Source organism: Anas platyrhynchos, chromosome 12 (assembly GCF_047663525.1).
Source record: "Anas platyrhynchos isolate ZD024472 breed Pekin duck chromosome 12, IASCAAS_PekinDuck_T2T, whole genome shotgun sequence".
NCBI classification, from domain to species: Eukaryota; Metazoa; Chordata; class Aves; order Anseriformes; family Anatidae; genus Anas; species Anas platyrhynchos.
In genome coordinates, this window is record NC_092598.1 from 17,341,263 (window position 1) to 17,359,692 (window position 18,430).

The 18,430-nt window shown below is 41.1% G+C and overlaps 1 long non-coding RNA gene across 3 annotated transcripts in view; it reads right to left on the bottom strand.

Annotated features, from left to right (window-relative positions):
• LOC110353084 (uncharacterized) overlaps positions 1-18,430 on the bottom strand; it is a 25,155-nt gene continuing 6,725 nt past the window's right edge. Inside the window, exons 1-4 of one of the 3 annotated variants that reach the window (XR_005268964.2) lie at positions 17,304-17,575; positions 6,730-6,845; positions 5,131-5,298; positions 1-270 (exon numbers count right to left, since the gene is read on the bottom strand). This is a non-coding gene — a long non-coding RNA (uncharacterized lncRNA). Of the gene's footprint in view, positions 271-918; positions 2,982-5,130; positions 5,299-6,729; positions 6,846-17,303; positions 17,576-18,430 lie in introns of those variants that run through there. The other 2 variants (XR_011812211.1, XR_002403104.4) reach the window with 2 other exon arrangements.

The following is an 18,430-nucleotide window of genomic DNA, read 5'->3' on the forward strand; positions in this document are numbered from 1 at the left end:
AAACTGCACCTGAAAATGTCAGCATCTGTAAATAACTGCAACATTTGCCCATCTAGAAAGTTTAATGTTGAGACATGACACACATTATGTTTGTAAGATTTTTATTGTAGTTGGTAGTAAAAGAAAGGAATAAAGTCTTTATATCTTCTCTCATACTTCGGGAAATAGTCCTGAAGAATGTAGACTTCCGCAGGACACCATACAGTTCTGAATTTAACATGGTGTATTTGTGATACACTTCTTAAAAGAGAGACTTGCCTTCATTGTTGCCTAAGTTAAGAAGACAAAGCAAGATCAATAAACATTTGGGGCATTTTGCCTCTGTGAGAATCATTCTGTGTAACTGAGGAAGAATAAATGCCCCAAATATAGATGAATCCATTTTCAGTTTCTTTTCTGATGAAAAATAAGGTAAAAATAAGCTGTATTTTTCAGACTGCCAGGAAATACCTTGCAGATATCATGATTAGTTCCACCTGTGTACACAGATTATTTACTTATTTTTAATTAATTTATTTATTTATCAACACCCGTAGCTGAAAGACTTGAAACTGCTGCTACAGACTTTGCAGACTTTTGTCCAAACTGCTCAGTAACATTCTCAAGTCTAATATGCTGGGGAATATCCACAGATCAGAATAACCTGAACGAAGAATTATGTTACTTAGAATATATTTCACAGAAAGCATTTAGACCATTTGTTAAGCCTCCTGTTTTTGTATGTGACAAGTCCAAGATATGTCAAGGTACACCAGTAAGGGGTTAAAACGTCTGTGAGTGTTTTGCATGGCAGAGTAAGGAGATGTTTGTTCAGTAAATTCTGAAATGCTTCAAGACTGTCTCAAACTCTACCCTTAGGATGAAAAAAAAAAAAAAGAAAAAAAAAAAAAGGAGAAAAAAAGAAATTGAGAGTTATTTTTAGTTAGAACAACATAACAAATATGTCTTCATTGCTCCCTCCTTACTGGTAGGCTTGGAAAGATGATGAGGCAATAAATTCAGCATTAACCTCAGCTGCATCTGTCCCTACCAACTGCAAAAGCTTTGTCTGTATTAGCCCATGTAAGATTAATACATAGGGTCAGATTATCACATCTTCATGAGCAACACCGCCAAAATAACAGGACATTATGTGGAGCATGGACTAATACTCTGTGTAAGAGAAAATGCACCTCACTTTTTCAAAGTGGTGGGAATTAAGGGTTTGTGGAAAATAGACCTTTATTCTCTCAGTGCTAGTATGCCAGACTGCGCACATGCTAAACTTCAGGGAACATTCATCAGCTGCTCACCAGTTTTCCTGCATCAGGAGCTCTTCTAGTTTTTATGCCCTTCTCAGTTCATAGACTGTTCTCAGGTTGCTGTTCTAAGTTTTCCCAGATCTGCTGCTGATCACTAAGCTATGCAACAAGATGTTCCTTTGCAATTTTAGTTACTTTGGCTTTTTCATAAATGAAGAGGTCATGAACTGCTCTAGAATGTGTGTGCCATGTCAGCTATTACTTCCCAGTCCTCTGAGGAACAGATAAAGCATTCACTCAGGATTCTCAACAATTCCTACTCTTTTCACAGTATTGACTATTTGTGACCCGTTTCCTTTCATTTTCTAAATCCTGCTACAGGAATTTGAGCAGTGTGCTGATCCAAGAACAGGAAATACAGACAAAACTTTCGGATGCTGGCCCCCAGCTCTACAGCTAACACTGAAACTTTGTAGGTACATACTTTCAAATATGGTTCCCATGGATAAAATGAAGTGTAGATGTTTTTCCACCTTACTTAAACAGTCTATAAAGTGTATTCAATAATATGAATGAAGTTAATGCAGGATTCTTTGGAGGATTACTTAAATTCTAAGACCACTGAGGACCTCAGAGAACAGGCACAAGTTGAGTCCAAAGCATTTGCAGAAATCTCAGTGAATTTCATTACTGGTAAAACCTCAGACCAGACAGAGATTATCTTACTTGGCTTTCAGCATCCAGCCATTAGAGGTAAATGGTGATAACACTGTTCTGACTGAGCTTTTGTCTTGTAGAAAGGGTACTTAACAGCACACAGTGTATCAAGCCTCACATAAATAAATGGTGTGATTCATTTAAATCAGAAGTATTGCCACAAGCATCACGATGTGTAATTAATATCTTCTGGTATGCTTCATCTCATAATAGTTTTTATTCAACAGAAAGGATCATTAGAAGTTGTATCATTCTGAAGAGAACACTGCAACACAAATTCCTTCTGCTAAAATCTAGTTTAAGGATTTTCTACTGTAAGAAAATGAGGTATAATATACTCATTACAATCCCTTAAAATATGTTAATGAATGGTGATATTTATCTCAGTATGGCAAATACATCTTAAAAGGTTTTACTGAGAGACAGCTTTCTGAAGCTGGCACATGATGAGCCAGTGGTCACATTTCTTCACTTTTGACACCACTATCACACCCTACCACGGTCTGCCAAGTAGTATCCCCATCTGCATTAGTGTAAAACTGCAGAATACAATTAAATTATCTGTCATCACATCAATGCACACACACAGATTCTCAGGTATCCTGTGTAAAACTATTTCCCTGGATATAGTGAAGGAAAATATATAGCTTTTTCTACACAAGCTGTAATATTAACATCTGAGGAAGTCAGTGCCAATTGAAATCAATGGAAATGGGATTTACCGCCAAGGATTTTTCTAGTGGGAAGAACTTGAGCTGCCTGTCTGGGGTTTTCTGAGTTTGCTACGACACTAGGTGGCAGTAGTTGTTTTAGAAGTTTTTCTTTCTTTCTTTATTAATTTTGATCCCTAAATAGAAGTGAGATAGCACACACAATAAAATTAGTGCTGATTCCACTGCCAGTTGATGAGGTGGGGAAATTTGTAGAGACTCGATACCAAAACAACATATAGCTTGAGAACCAAGACGAAGTTGAATCCAAAAAGAGAGTGATGGCCAGTCCCAAGTTCTTGTTAAGAAACCTCTGGGAAGGACAACAAAAACCTGCTAAGAGTCATACAGTCTGTCATGGGAAGGTTTCTTCTAAGGCATTCCCAGAACTAGACCTGTCATTTCTTTCCCTTTCACGGTCAGTTACTACCTTATCAAGAGATTACAGGCTCTTTTATCACATGTGGGAATAATACTGGAAGTTTTTTTTTTTTTTTTAAATATTTATTTCATATTTGGAGATATGTTATCTTAAGACATGAAGAAGTATGTACATTAATACTGAACTGAAAGTCTACTTTCTACATTGCATACGATGGGATATTTCTAAATTAACTTTCAGAAAAAGGAATATGATGTATTCCCATCACATCATTTATCTACTAAATAAATAATAAAACAATTATTTATCCTTTAGAAATTTTAGCCCACCAAATGCTTCCAGTATTAAGCAAAATTGATTCAAATAGCACTACCTCATGAAACACTGCACAAATATTTTCAAAATTCCTACACTTTGATTATGTAAAACCAAAACTTAAAAACATGCCAGTCAGGTCTAAAAACTCAGGAGTATTCTAAAAATATAATACATTTCATTTTATATTGTGCCTGGTACATTCCAATCCTATAAAAGTATATATAGTCAAGTTTTTCTCCATATCTATTTTTATAAAATGGGGTGCTTAATTTTTAATGAAAACTCAGATTTTCACCTAATCATTTGAGTCAAAGAACTGAAGTATTAACAAAATGTTGTGAGGTTGGCCTTTAATTTGCTAGAGTTGGCAGTGCTGCATTGCAGGAACTGCACAGACCATGGGCATCAGCTGGGACACAACAACACTATAGCCTTTCTGTGCACCAAAAGAAGCAAGTAATGGCTAGGTCAGCAAAGGGGGATTTAACAATGACATTATACATGTTGAAATCTGATCAAGAGGTCCCTACCTTTAGAAAAAGTACAGAGATCATCATATTCAAAAGCATAGCACACCTTCACCAGCTGAGTTCCGACTGGGGTCATACTGGGATGTTGGCTGAGAGCAAGTACTAGCTTAGAACTAAGGTCTTTCTTAAAGACTCTTTGAACACTTACTCTAAATAATGAAAGCATCTGTAGTCACAGCATAAAATGTCCTGGCTAAAATGGGGGTACATGTCTCTGGAAGATTTCACTTTTGAAACCTTTTCCATGTCCTGGGAGAAGTGAGCAGTTAGGACAGTGCTGAGGATCACATCATCTCTGTGGAGAACAACAGCACTACTGGATTTCTAGTAAATGTGGAATTTCTGGCCAGAGTTCATACAGCATTTTCATTTCTCTGATCCCAATGTTATTTGCCATCAGACCAGATATTTGAACTAATCTATCCTAATCTAGTTCTTGCATTCTTCTGTTTTCAAAGAAAATGCACATTGATTTTTTTTTGTCTTCAGACTGACAATGACACTGTGCAGACTAATAGTGATACAGTTATGAACTCCAGCTGTCTTTGGTAAGGAAAAGCCATTAACATTGGCTTTCCCTTTATCCTTTTCTTTTATATCTATTTGCTTGTTAGCTGAACTTTCTATGTACCTCTTGAAACCCACTGTAATAATTCATACTGATTGCAAAAGACATACTAGAAGAAAAGGCTGCAAAGCCACTTATTTGTAGTTATCTCAGTTGTTGATCTTAGCCAATAAACTGCTGACTGATCACTGCAAATGTTTCTGCTTATAGAAGATATGCAATGGGCTGATACTTAACTCACTTTAGCTTCTGTTGCGGCCAGTCTTTTAGTGCAATAGCTAAAATGGTGCACAATTCCCCAGCTCAGACAGGCCACAGCACAAGTGATGCACCATGTCTCAGAAGTGGAGTGGTGCCTGGGTTGTTCTGAAACACTCCCTGATGGAGCACCTAGCACATGTCATTGGTATCACCTCTGAAGCACTTGGTAACTACTCCTCTAGCTGTTGCGGCTGCAGATGGTAAGGGGAAATACATAGCTACACCTCTAGGCTTTGTCCATCCTAGCTAGCGTATGTTAAAGGAGATGGTGAAAGGGGGAGAAAGTGACAAGAGTGTGTATGTACGTGGGACAGAAATGCTTAGCTTAGGGGCTACTCCAATTTCTGTTGACAACACTGTTCTTTCTAAGATAGTACCCTGGGCTTTCCCATTTCTTTTTTACCTTTAAAGTGCTCATTGTGATGTCCTTCCTCGATCAGGATGACAATGCATGCTGTGTGTCTTGTGCTCCAAGGGTTCAGCTGCCAGCCATGGATCGAAGCTCTTCCTGTCATTTCCCAAACAGCCCTGTGGTGAGTACAGCATGCTGCAGGACAGGTTCTGTACTCATCTGCAAGATCACAACACAAAACATTTGAGAATGCTGAGTAAGCAGAATTTGGATGTTAAAAACATTTCATCTATGCTTCTCCCTCATCTCTTGACAAGTACTACTAGCTACCTACAGTCACTATTCTCTCCTAAGCCCAAATGGGAATTTTGTCCTTCATATAACCTCAGTTTTGAGCTGCCTGTCCCAGCACAAAGCTAAGCCAGTCTGTGTAAAGATACCCTCCCCATAGCCCTCACACACTGTGAAGAAGACAAGTAAATACAACATGCAGCGGAGTTCACAGTCATACAGATCAATACTGTCATTGCTTCCCTTTATTCCCTGCCTGTCCCCATCCATCTGCTTTCTCTTGTCTTAGAAATGGCAGCTTTTGACAAATGGACTGGCTTTTTCTTCTTTCTTTGAATTAGATCTGGGGTTACTAGCCCACAATTAGAGCTCCTACACACTACGGTACCCCAGGTGACAAGCAGCAGCCTAGAGAAGCACAGACAGGTATGCACACCGAACGCCTGCCTGGTACAGGTACGTGGCACTGGTGGTTGTGCAGAGGCCCCTGCAAGGCCTACGCAGCACTGCAGCTTCATCTAACAAGATAAGGATGCAAGCAGAATGCAAGAAATGCAAGTCTACAGCAAAGGGATAAATTTGGACACGTGGAGAATGTTTAATATAAATAAAACAAACTACATGAATCAAATATTTAGTTTTTGAAATGCTAGCTGTTCCAGAAGTAAAAAATCTAAACCATTATCCCTGAGATAAGCATCACGAACTATATTTATATTTCCCCCTAGGTTTTATTTTGTGTTCATTAATATATACAACATTTTCATTTTCAAAAATACTTCGTGTACCACATACTCTCTCTGTGTACTTTTATGGAGTTGCTATTAGAGTTGGATGAAATTGCATTTGCATTCAAGACAGAACTCAACTCACTATAATCATGCCTAATTTGTTGGAGCACTGAGTATTTAAATCTGATTATTATGATGTTTACGGCTTCCACAACCCCCAAATTGCATAATAATTGTCATGTCATGCAATTTATAGCTACGCAGACTCTGCATGAAGACTGACAGGACCATTGTGTATATTATTAGTGGAACATTTGTGAATCTGAAGATTATAAGGAATCCAAAAGAAAGCTGAGGAGCAGATTCTTAGTAGCATGCATATTGTGTAGCTTAAAGTAAACTCACTACATTGCACTACTGAAAATGTGCAGTCTCTTCTGCCATTTGAGCTCCTGGAGGAAGGCTTCAGCTGATGTGTTCAGAGGTTCATGTGGTCAGTAGCCCCAGAGGAAATAAAGACTGAGGAAAGTTGAAATGTTCTGCAAATACGCTTTCTTCAAATATTAGGCATATTTACTTCCTCGAATTTATTCCTGATATCAAGCAAAACAAATGGATTGTTACGTACCCACTAAAGAAAGAAGCTACCAAGTAATTGGGCAGGAACTTCCATGCTGCTTGAGTCTTAGCTCTGCTTCCTCCGTAAAGCAGCTCTGTGTGAAATTCAGTGGCTGAATAGCAGTCCTGTAAGCAAAGACATGACACTGAAAGAAATGCACCTTGATGATTTTATAGCACTTAGCACAGTGTGGTAATGCTTCATGAGTAAGTTTGTAGGTGCCACTAAAAAATCACCAAGAATAGTACTTTCTCATTAAGAGGGGGAAGGGAAAACAAAAGGTGAGATAATGATGTTTTCTTTCTCCAGACTCTAATTCTCACCATTAGAAAATGCAGAGTTGCTAGAACTGCGGTGGTGATGCCACTGCTAAAATTCTCTTTGAGAAAGCTGTGAGAAACGCTCCATTTTCCAGTTCTCAAACACAGATGCCCTCCACAGTGCAAGAGCTGCCACTCACTTCCCGGCCAGTGGTAACTCCATGTTCTACTCTTTTAACTGAGTAATGGCAAATTAGTGGGGAAGAAAAATGAAGGCACTGTACTGATCAAAGAGGATTTTTTGCAAAAAGGCATGTGTGGTTGGTTATTAACTGAAACACAATGTCAGTGGTTCTTTTTAAACAGGAAGCGGATTCTTTTGTTGCTTATGGAAAGGCTGGCGGAAATTTGCACAGCCTTTGAAAAGTGTCATTTTGGAACATCGGCTTTGTGGGATCGCAAGCACGCCGCCGGCAGGGAGATGGGGCAGTGGCAGAAGGACTTCCCTGTGGCTTGTAAGGAAATCGACTACGAGTAAACCCCTGGACGGAGACAGGTTCTGCAGTACCTACGTGATGTGGCAACCACGTGGGCTGATGAGCCAAAAAACAGGTGGTCGGCAGCAACTGCCAAATCACCATCTTGACCTCATCAATAGCCAATAAAGAAATAGAGCAGAAACAAGTTACAGATGGCAAACAACTAAATAAAAAGACATTATGCTGCCAAGAGGAGCTCTTCTGAGAAGTAAATTGGCCCTAATACCAGCAATTCTAACTAAAAAAAAGAAATGAAATGGTTTGCCTAATTTACTCTGTGTTCAGAGCAGGAGTATGATTCCTATGGCCTACCATTCAAGAGAGAAATAGTTTAAAGTGCTTAGGTGGTCAATGGTTATCAACAAGACAAATATTATTAGTAAAGATGTAATGATATTTTCCCTTCTAGAAAACACAGCCAGGAAGCCAACAAAAAAAAAATAAAAAATAAAAAAAAAATCCTGGTGATTAGTTTATTCTAAAACAAAATGGAGAGTGGTTGAAACAAATTAAAAATCAGTTAAAAATTACTATAACAATCGAAAATGCAGGAAAGTCAAATTATTGCAGATGTTTTTAGAATTGAAATAATTCAAGTTGAAACATGCCTGCCAAAGATTCAAAATGTAAAATAACCTGTGGGACTGAGCAGCATTGGGATATATTACAGGAAAAATGTGCAAGATAAATGAAGCACAACAGCTAAAGTATCCAAAGCTCTTGCGAGTTGTGTTAAATAATCAGCATGGATGTGGTGGACAGTGATTGAGGAAGCTTAGAAGTTCCCAAAGAGAAGGATAAAACATTAGGTTAATAACAGCCATGTACAAAATGACAGAGATTAACCACGCAGTTGTGATTACTTTTGCAAGTGAGAAAAGAAAGATGGGAGCTAACAAAGAAGGTGGCAACCATAGAGTTATGATCATGTTGCCTTGCTAGAATTTATTCGTCGAGTTGCTCTTTCTAAAACAGCAATCCAGGCAGAAAGGGGGTGGAGAATTGTAGGATTTTGTGCATCCACAAAGCCTTAGGGTAGCTATATTGAACAGCAAATGGGAGCAATGTCCAATGGTATTCCCAGGTGCTAAGCCACAAATGCCAGCTCTGGGAAAGCATGCTTAAATCTAAACTCAATTCTAGCTACAATGCACAAGATAACAGATATTCAGAATTGCTTCATGCACAGAAAAGGAGATGGTGAAAATTGGCCTGACCAGGCTCCATCCAGGCAGGTGCTGTGCAAGCACACACTGCTAACAAGGAACAGCCACACGGTGGGTGTCGGTGAGAGCTGCCACCACGGCACCACTGCAGCTCTCCCTCGGCGCTCAGTGATGCTGTGACAAACCTACAGCACTCCCAAACTGAGCTCAGCCACCGCAGGAGGCCGTTGCTGCGTGAAGCCACCCCGCAGCCACCAGAGGCCAGGTTGTGAGCAATGCCGCTGGCCTGCCTGGGCTCAGGCTGACCTGATGCCGTGCGGGTGGACTTCGTGACCAATAGCTGCTCAAACACACACCAACAGCTCCCTGCAGCATGGCATCTCTGGTTCCAGGATGCCTCTCTCTGTCAAACACTCCCGTGCTCAAAAGTTGTCTGGTTTTCTTTTGAAAACAGGTAACTATTTATTTAAGGCTATTATTAAACTTCAAGTTTCAGCAAACATTTAAGACACAGTATGCTGTAGAAGTTCATATAAACTGCACCTGTAAGTGACATCTTTGCAATAGTCTCGTACATAGGAGGCTCAAAGCTATTTCTTGCCAGCAGCAGTGATCCACAGACTTAGATGTTGTTAAAAAGCTTACAATATCAGCAGGGCAACTGCTGCCTCCATTAGAAACATGATACTAAGATGCTGATTAATACCAGGAGGGGGCTTTAATCAGCCAAAGCCATATGCTATTTAACTTAAGATGAAAGTACAAATGATAATCATTATTTCAGAAAGGATGTATTTAAAAGAAGAGCAGAACAGCAAGTGGCATCTTTTTATCATTAGAGCTTCTTCATGCAGCCCCCTTTTTTCTAATGCTTTATAAGCTTTTATGAACATCTGGATCATTTCTTCATTATATAGGCTTCCAATATCATTATGTTTGATGTAGCATTTTTAGTGGAGCTATGCTAAACTTCTAAATATACAATTAATTCCTATTAATTATAGTTTTCAAACTGGTGAAATTATCCATCATTAACTTAATCACTTGTATTTTATCTTAAAATTGTATTCACTCTTTTATAATCCCTACATCTAAAGCCATTTCTTCCCTAGGCTTTGTGTGATGTTTTGCATGCTGTTTGTATAAAGGTTTGCCAGCCATTTTCAACTGCTTGTAGAGCTGAAGCTGTCAGCAGCAGACCATTTTAAAATAGAACCTAATACAGCTTAGTTGTTTTACCAAGGAGTGCTTCAGAGAGAAGGGGGGAAAAAAGAATTGAATTGGGATCTGTAAAGGGCAAGACTTCATTAGATCTGATGAAACTTTAGTGCTATGTTCCCTACATCAATGGGAGGAGGAGGGGAAACCTTAAAAAGGGGAGAGTAAGGTAAGGGAGCTATTCACTATCTTCCACTCCATGTGGCAATAATTCAGCATGAATAGAGTTGAATGATTTGGAAGTCTGCATCCACTGTACATGAAGAATTAAGAGCATCTCTAATACCAAGCTACAACACATCTAAAGAAGAAAAAAAAAAAAAAAAAAAAGGAAACTTTTCCAAGCTTTTTTCTGAACACTCTGGCCTCACTTTAGGTTTATTCTGTGGCTTAACCTGGAACTTAAATTATAACACCTTCACTGAATGCCTCCCCCAGCCTCCAAGCCCGGAGTTGGATCTGTTTCCTTTTCTTTGATACGACATTTGCAAAATAAAAAGAGAAGCAATCAGAGGGTTAAAAGCACCAGAGCTGACCTGCTTGGTTCTTGTCAGCCTGCTTTCAGACACTGGAAATCAGAAATGGTGCAGGGAGCCAGAACTGCTGTTAGCACTGATGAGACATAAGTATCAACTTTGTGGGATGTGGTGTATCCACTATGCGATAATCCAGTTGTTATCATTGTCAGATTTTTAGTTCTCAGCACTCCTCCTCATTGCAGAAATACCTGGAGTGGGTGGTCAGGCTTAGCTATTGTTTTCACTCCAGTCAAGGTCTACTTAAGCCTCTTTAATCTTCTCAGATTGCTCCAGGGCTCTCCCCACCCTGAGCCAATGGCCCTCCACAGAGCAACAGAGCAGGGTAAATTGGAGTTGGGTTTGTGCCGATACAGCATGGAATCCCTGCAGTACTGCTCTCCATCCTGCTAACCCCGAGTTCCCAGGCAGCACCTTTCTGGTGAGACCCAAGGCCCACAGAAAGCTGTCCAGCTTCTGCACTTGTACCCAGTCACAGCCCAGAGCGCACCACTGGTGCCTGGTTTGTACACACCCTGAGCAATGAAACCTCTGTGAAAGACAATTTTCACCAAAGTCTGAGCAGGTATTTTCTAATTCCATCATGCTTCTCCTCTCTTGCAACTTTTTCTCTGCTGGACCTGAAGGAACTTAAATGACATTCACATACATCTTATTTTCACAAGGAATGTGGTATCATCCTGGTTTTGTCATACAGGATGAAAGAGCACCTCCTCTGCTTGAATTTACCAGAGAACTGTTAAACACATCAAGAGCATGAAGACCTCTGATTCTCACAAATAAGGCTGTCTGATCTTTGTCTTTGTTTCACTGATGTTCCACGATACCATACACTTTCTGTAACTTTACCTTAAATTTGTTTATTTAATTGTCTCCTATAATTTCGGAGACCTCTGGTCACAGCTCCAGATGGCCCCTTCTTCTAGGGGGTTATTTGAAGGATTCTCCTCTTTATTCATGATACCATGTGATATCAAATTTTGGGCTCACAGTTCCTTAAAGTAATACTTTTTACTTACAGTTCCAGCTGCCTCAGTATCACAGAACCATGTGTTCCTGCTCTGCTCGTCTCCCAGACTCCCATTTCGGGAGGCAAACATACTTAAAAAATACAGTTCCCAGTGCCTCAGATTACAAGGAGGCTGATTCTACATCACTCCCCCTCTCTTCCATCACATGCTGGAAAAATCTTCTTGCTTCTGTCAAAAAACAAAACAAAACAAACAAACAACAACAAAACCCAGCTTGACTGACACTGGAAATTCATGTTCCAAGAGAGAGACTGAGCAGGAGCTAAAGTTTGTTTTATTCCTTCTGTGATGAGACAAGGTTGTCGTTGGTTTTGAAAACTTGTGGCAGCATGAGAGACCCAGCAGCAAAGCTGCTCCTGCTGGGGGTGGAATCCTTTGGTCTGTTTTAATCACTACTCAATTTCCTTCCAGCTCCTGCCCCTCCCTTGGTTCTGCTCTCATTTTCTCTCCCCTCCTCTAAATGGAAATTTTCAAAAATCAGACTCAGGCGTCCGACCCACAGCTCACCTCCAGGTGTGCCACAATATGCCTGCTCGTCACGGGGGCTGCTTTTGCTCTGGAGGGCAAAGCTTTTGCCTTTGATCATGCCAGATGCATTTTCTCCTCATAATAAACTGAAAATTACAATCATCCCTTTTGGTCTCCAACAGCTCATTTGCCCATTATTTCTTCAGTAAGGCATACAATGAGTACTCGGGTAAAGTGCTACACAGTGCTATGCAGTTTTAAACCAAAATTCAGAACGAGTGAAAATGAACTGTCTCTCCTCAAGTAAATTAGCTGCCAGGTGCTCCAAGATCAAGACTGCAACATCCAGATCCAACAAGGCTGGAACTTGTGGTTTCCTTCAGAAGTTTCTAAATCAGGCTAACAAGGCTGGCCCACAGTTGACTCCTCCTGGTCCTGCATAATGTAGGTACCTCTCCTTTGCAAATCGCTCCTGAGTGAACACAGAGAGCAGCATGCTCCCAGTTGCTTCTAGGCACTGTGGAAGACATTCACTTGGCCCCTGTATAAAATTATTCTGGAAAAGATTGCAGCTGCTTCAAGAATGTAAGAAATGCTGGATTAGGCCTGTGGTGCACCTAGGCCAGTTTTCTGTCTCCAGCAATAGAGATGTAATCTTTAAGTCCAGCCCTTTACTTCCTGTCTTTCAACCAGTTTTCAGACCTTAAAATACTCTGTCCACCAATTTCATGGCAACTCACTTCCTTCAACAATCTTTCATGTGGAACCTTGTAAAGAGCTTTTTGAAAATCCCAGCCTTGATGTCCACTGGATCTCCTTTATCCACATGCGTATGGACACCTCGTTGAACTGCAGTGGGTTAGGGGCAGGATTTCCCCTTCCAGAAGCTCCATGCCCAGCACAGCACACCTCTCAATGAGCTCGCTGACCTTTGGATTCCCTCTGGAGCTCATTTTGTATTTCACTTACATCCCAATGAAGTAAGCTATAACACAGGCACCCAGATGGAGTAGCACAATCCCTGACATTCACTGGGTTCGGTCCATTTAGTGGTGCAAACGTTGTCAAAATTTTGCAGCTCCATCTAGCCATACGATATAAACCCAGAGCCTTGTGCCTTCCCTGCTGCCCCAAAACAGCCCCTCTTGAAGACTGTTTTTTTTTTTTTTTTTTTTTCCCCTCTGCCACAGATCTCCAGAACTAGCACACAAAGTCTTTAACAGATTAAGGTGCCTGGCTCCTAGTGGTCCCATTGCTTACAGAAGGGGCTGAGGACTGGGAGGTCCTGAGGCTGCTCACAGGATAAATAAATAAACCAGCCAATTTTTGGTCAACAGCAGCAAGGACTAAGAGACTCCATTAGTACTAAAAGCCTTGAGCTGGAGTCCCAGCTCTGCCTCTGACAGGCTGTGGGGCTCTGGAAATTCTTCCCATATCCATTGCCCTCTGCACTTACCTTGTCTGCTTAGCTTGTGATCTCTTAATGACAGTGATTGGCATGAGACATTCGTACAGTGCCGGTAAAACAGGCATCACAGCACAGCCCGGGTTAGGACCCCAAAGTGCTACTCTAGTAACAACGTGCAGGACTCCTCTGGCATTGCAGTAAGCCGTACCTGCACTGCAACATCCACCTGCTTTGGTGGATGCTATGTATGCAGCTGGTACACATAAATGTCCCTGTGTCTTTCTGCATACAAATGTCACACTTTGAAGACTCTTCTTATTGGGACCAGTCATTGCTTGTTAAGCTCTGCCAGATTTTTCAGCACCATAGAGGAGAGAGGTAGGCCCATGGAGCCTTACAGCGCGAGCAGGGCAGCAAACCATTTGGACGAGGGGTACAGCACATATAGCAGGAGCTGGCTCACTTCAAAGTGCTCCACGGGAGCTGGTTGCACTGGAGGTTGTGGCAGGTTCTCAAGGAGCTGGCAAAGGGGACAGCGCTTGGGCGCTCAGCTAACAGGAGTTTTTGAGCACACACAGAGCAAGGCATGAGGCTGTGCTAAACAAGGAAGGAGGCAGAAAGACAGGAGGGTGTGAGGCAGACAAAAAGAACGGGAGGAGGGACGGAACAAAACCAGTGCTATTATCTGGGGGGAGGGACACTACAGATCAAAGCTCTTAAGGCTAAAAAATTAAAATTGCTATAAAGGGATTAGATTAAAATGATGGAAAACAGTGGGGGGTGGAAATGTTGAGGCATTGCATGCCACATACTTTCTAGTGTTCAGCATCTCATATGTATCAGAAAATTTAAGAAAGACCCTTTTGAGAGTCCCCCTTTCTCCTCATTGCAGAGACACCTGACTCCCTGTGACAAGGTACTGGCAAAAGGCAGCCCTGAACTTCAGAGCTGGAGCACGACAGGACCGTGATTCTGTAATGGATCTGTCCTCACACGAGTGAGGCTGAATAGGGCTTTTAGGCCCAACTACAATACAAATGATACAACAAATCATCATCATCAGTACCGGAAGCAGATGCAGTGTGGTGCCCCATTGAAGAATACTGCAGTCCCACAGCCTGAGAGAGACAGAGAGAGAATACAGCTTGAACAAATTAATCTAGTGGTTCTTCTGTCTTTTCAAGATACAAATGCCAAGATCACCCCTTCCCTGCCAGTCCTATTTCAATCCCTCTGTCTGGAGAAGCTGAACTGAGAAAGGATCATAACAAAACGAGGTGATTAAGCCTCCTAGAACAAACACGGTTCCTTCTGCACAAGTGCTGAGGGGTAAAACTTTCTTGCTTCCAAAGTCTTTTGAGAGTCCTGAAATTCTTTTCTTCTGTGTTGCATTTTGAAGTTGCTCCCCACGAATATCCTTGTCAGACAATACTAACTCTCCACCTACTGACTGTCAGTAGTTTTCACAGAGCTGACATTTAAAAGACTCAGAGCTTGAAAGCTAATCTCTCTTCTCAAAAGTTATATTTCCCAGCAAATATTTGGATATCTACCAGACAAATAAAGCAAATGTGGATGTCTCTTTGTAACAGCTCGACCACAAAGTTTAAAGACAGTAGAAGAGTAGGATTTAATTTGACTGAAAAGATATTTGAGAAAAACTGCTGTCAGCTTCAGCCCAGAGTTATATTAACTGGATTTTTATTTTTTTTTTAACACACAAAATAATCTAAATTAAAAGTTCACTGTTGTAAATGCAATACTAAGGTCCATACAGTCATCTGCTGGAGCCACAGTGTTGACGAAGAGTGGATTCAGTGCATCGACAACTTATCATGGCTTGCAGCGAAGAAAATACCTATAACACCAATGAGAGGTGTGATGACTGTGTTCAGACTTCCAAGTTATCCTGGGTACAGCTGAGTGTTTTTACAACAGCAATGACCTGAGTATGCTCAGATTCTCAGGGCTTTACAGGTTGTGTTAAATTCTGCTCTGCAACAGCTTCCCTGCCACGAGAACCGGAGCTAGGTAAAACCAGCTTTAGGGTATGTGGGATCCCCTCGCAGCAACAGAAATACAATGAAGTCCTTGAAAATGTTTTGGTTTTCTTTTTTTTTTAGAAATACCCAATCCCATTGCACTTCAAATTAAGCCTAAATTTTAAATGGCAACAAGAGGCCTTGTCCATGAAGATCTGAGATGTTGTGTCCCAGTTTAGCACAAGACACATTACTTCAGCTGCTGCTATTGTTATGGATAGCCTGTTCTTCCTAACAAGTCAGATTATTAAATATATATATATTCTTCCACTGTGCAGCTTCAAGTAAACTTGAAAGCACAAGATTTAATTAGCAAATTTTGGGAGAGCTTCATGCAAGAGTAAAGAAACCAACCCCTATCTTTCTGTTCCAAACACAACCATTTTAATTCTGCTCCTGTGCTCACGACTGCACAAGATTTTTCTGTTCTTGCTCCCACAACTTGTTCAAACCCCAAAACAAGGTCCTGGAGCTTCAGGAGGGGAGAGCTCAGTGAGGCTCCACCTGTGCACAGTGGTCTTCAGCAAGAATTTTTCCAAGAGTTCTCCAAAGGGTAGTGCAGCTGCACACTATCCCCAGGGAAGCTTCCCCATCCTTGAATTTTCCAAGGTATTTCTTAATGTACATGAGAGCCACAAGTTGATGGTAAAAGTCAAACAAACAAACAAAAAAACCCTCCTGTTTCCCTGGATCCCTGTGGAAATCCATTCCTCAACCATCACACACCAAATATCCAGTCATGTCTATTTCCCAACAAATATTTCTCATCCTAATGGGCAAGACTCATTTCAGTGTCATACAGGTTAACGCGCACAAAGGGAGCCTGACTATGTCTGAACTTGCCATTAGCTAGATACACCTAACACAACAGGCACCTCCAGCAGGGTTTCTCTGCCCTGTTAATCAATAAAAACTATTTTGCAGCCTCAGCCTAGTGGAGAGGTGGCAATATCAAGACATTGATACATTTCAGACTCAAATCCTTCAGCACTGTCTTGGCACAGATGATGACTGCCACAGCGCCCCGGCTCCCATCGCAGCCCCCAGGTGCTCCTTTTCCAGGGTGCACTTGCTCTGCGAGTAAATCCAACAAAGTGCACATGGTTTAGCAAGCCAGCCCTTACACCAGCATCAGGAACAATGAATTAGAAACACAAAGTCAGTACCAGTAGCAGCACGATACAGCAGTAACACAGCCTTCTACAGCTAAGTTTCTAGTGATATCACGAGATGTTCTGGGACTGAAAAATATGGGGTTTGGGTCCAGAAGGTATCTCTCCCTTCATCCCCAAACTGTTTAGCTTCCCTGAGTGACAATCACAGTGTTACCTACTACCAGGTAACCTAGTTATCACTACTAGGTTATGATACCTCTGGATATTAGGGGAGAACTTAATTAAATTATTGACACTTTTCTTTATTTAATGCAACTTCTGTGAGTGTTGAGACACAAGACACTACAAAGCAACCACTATAAACTTCCAAACTATAATGTGCTGTTTTGTACTTTCCTCTCTGTTGTTTTTCCTGGTTAACGCCGTACCTTCTGAAAATTACACATTAACAAACTGAGAGCAGTGGGTGGCATATTTATGATTGTTAAGTAAAACCACCGAAAGACCCCTCATTTCTTACAAAACAACAAGGATTTTTACAGAATTCCTCTCTTGGTTCAACACTTAAAAAAAAAAAAAAAATCCACTTTTTTCTTAATCTCTTAAACTTGGGCTAAGCAGAGTTTTAAGGTTTGCAGAGCTGTTCTCCAGCTGAGTGTTTCCTTTTAGATATGCACACCTCCTTGTTGGACATTCATTATCAAACCTTGTGTTTGCCTTTTATCTACAAGTCCTCTTCAGTGTTCAGCATAAACTACATGGACACCTTGCAGATTGACATTTCTTCATTCATGCTTTACCTTAAACAGCATGCGAAGACATCAAAGAAGAGGAGCCGACTTTGATGTTACAAAATGAAAAACGCCTCATGATTTGCCAAGACCAGGGGAACTTGTAGTTTGCTCTTTTTCCCTTAAAGAAAAACTACTACTTTCCCCATGCATATGTGAAAATCTTTGCCTTTTTCACTGAACTTGTATAAACATTTTGTTCCCTGTAAGAAAAACAAACAAGCTACATCTTGCTCCAGCCGAAAAATTACAGGCCCCAGTGCCCAAACAATGATGGTTTGGAGGAACACACACACTTTATGTAAGAGCATATTTGTTTTGCACCTGTGACTTTAACACGCTCAGGTGTGATGACCCCCTCCCCCCCAACACTGATAATCACAATGCATGTGTTGTGTTTTTCACTCACAGGTCACTGCTGATAGGGATTTAGAAAAGCTTGCTCATTCCTATGCTGTAGGTGAGGAAACCATGCAGCAAGCAATGTTATTTGGGCCAGCCGTGACAGCAAATAGCCAGCGCTATGACAAAGCAATCCCGGTTCCCATGTGGGTAGCTCACTTTGGCCATGAAATAAAGGGCAGTGGTGCTCTGCACCTTAACAGACACAGAAAGTGCTGGCAGCCCATGGGGCAGCCAGTCATCCTTACCTGAAGGTGCTGTGCACCACGATAGGAACGGATTGACTTACTTCATTAGTTGTGTTCCTATTGTTTTGAATGCTATCCAGGGTGGTTTTCTTTGCAAGCTTTGTTTCATTGCTTGAAGTGAAGAACTGCCCTGTCCTTATAAGGACAGTAGGAATGTGCATAATTAGTCCAAGGCTAAAGAATAGAGGCATTCAGAATGAACATTTGTTATTGATTTCCCAGACTGCAGTTGAACTGAGAAGAATATCACGAGAGGAAAAGATAGGTAATTAAATGTGATTTGTTAGAATGCTGCCTAGCTAGGTCATTGCATATGTATTATTCGGCTGCACTGCTTCAATGTAAAGTGCACAGTTCCTCTCCCTGGTACAAAATCCTTTGATTAACCAGCCTCCCTTCGCTGGTGGAAGGGGCCAGCCCTTTTGTTGTTTCGCTGCCGGCAGCGTTGCTTGTGCCATTTCTTTAAGACTCTTCATCAGATGTGGT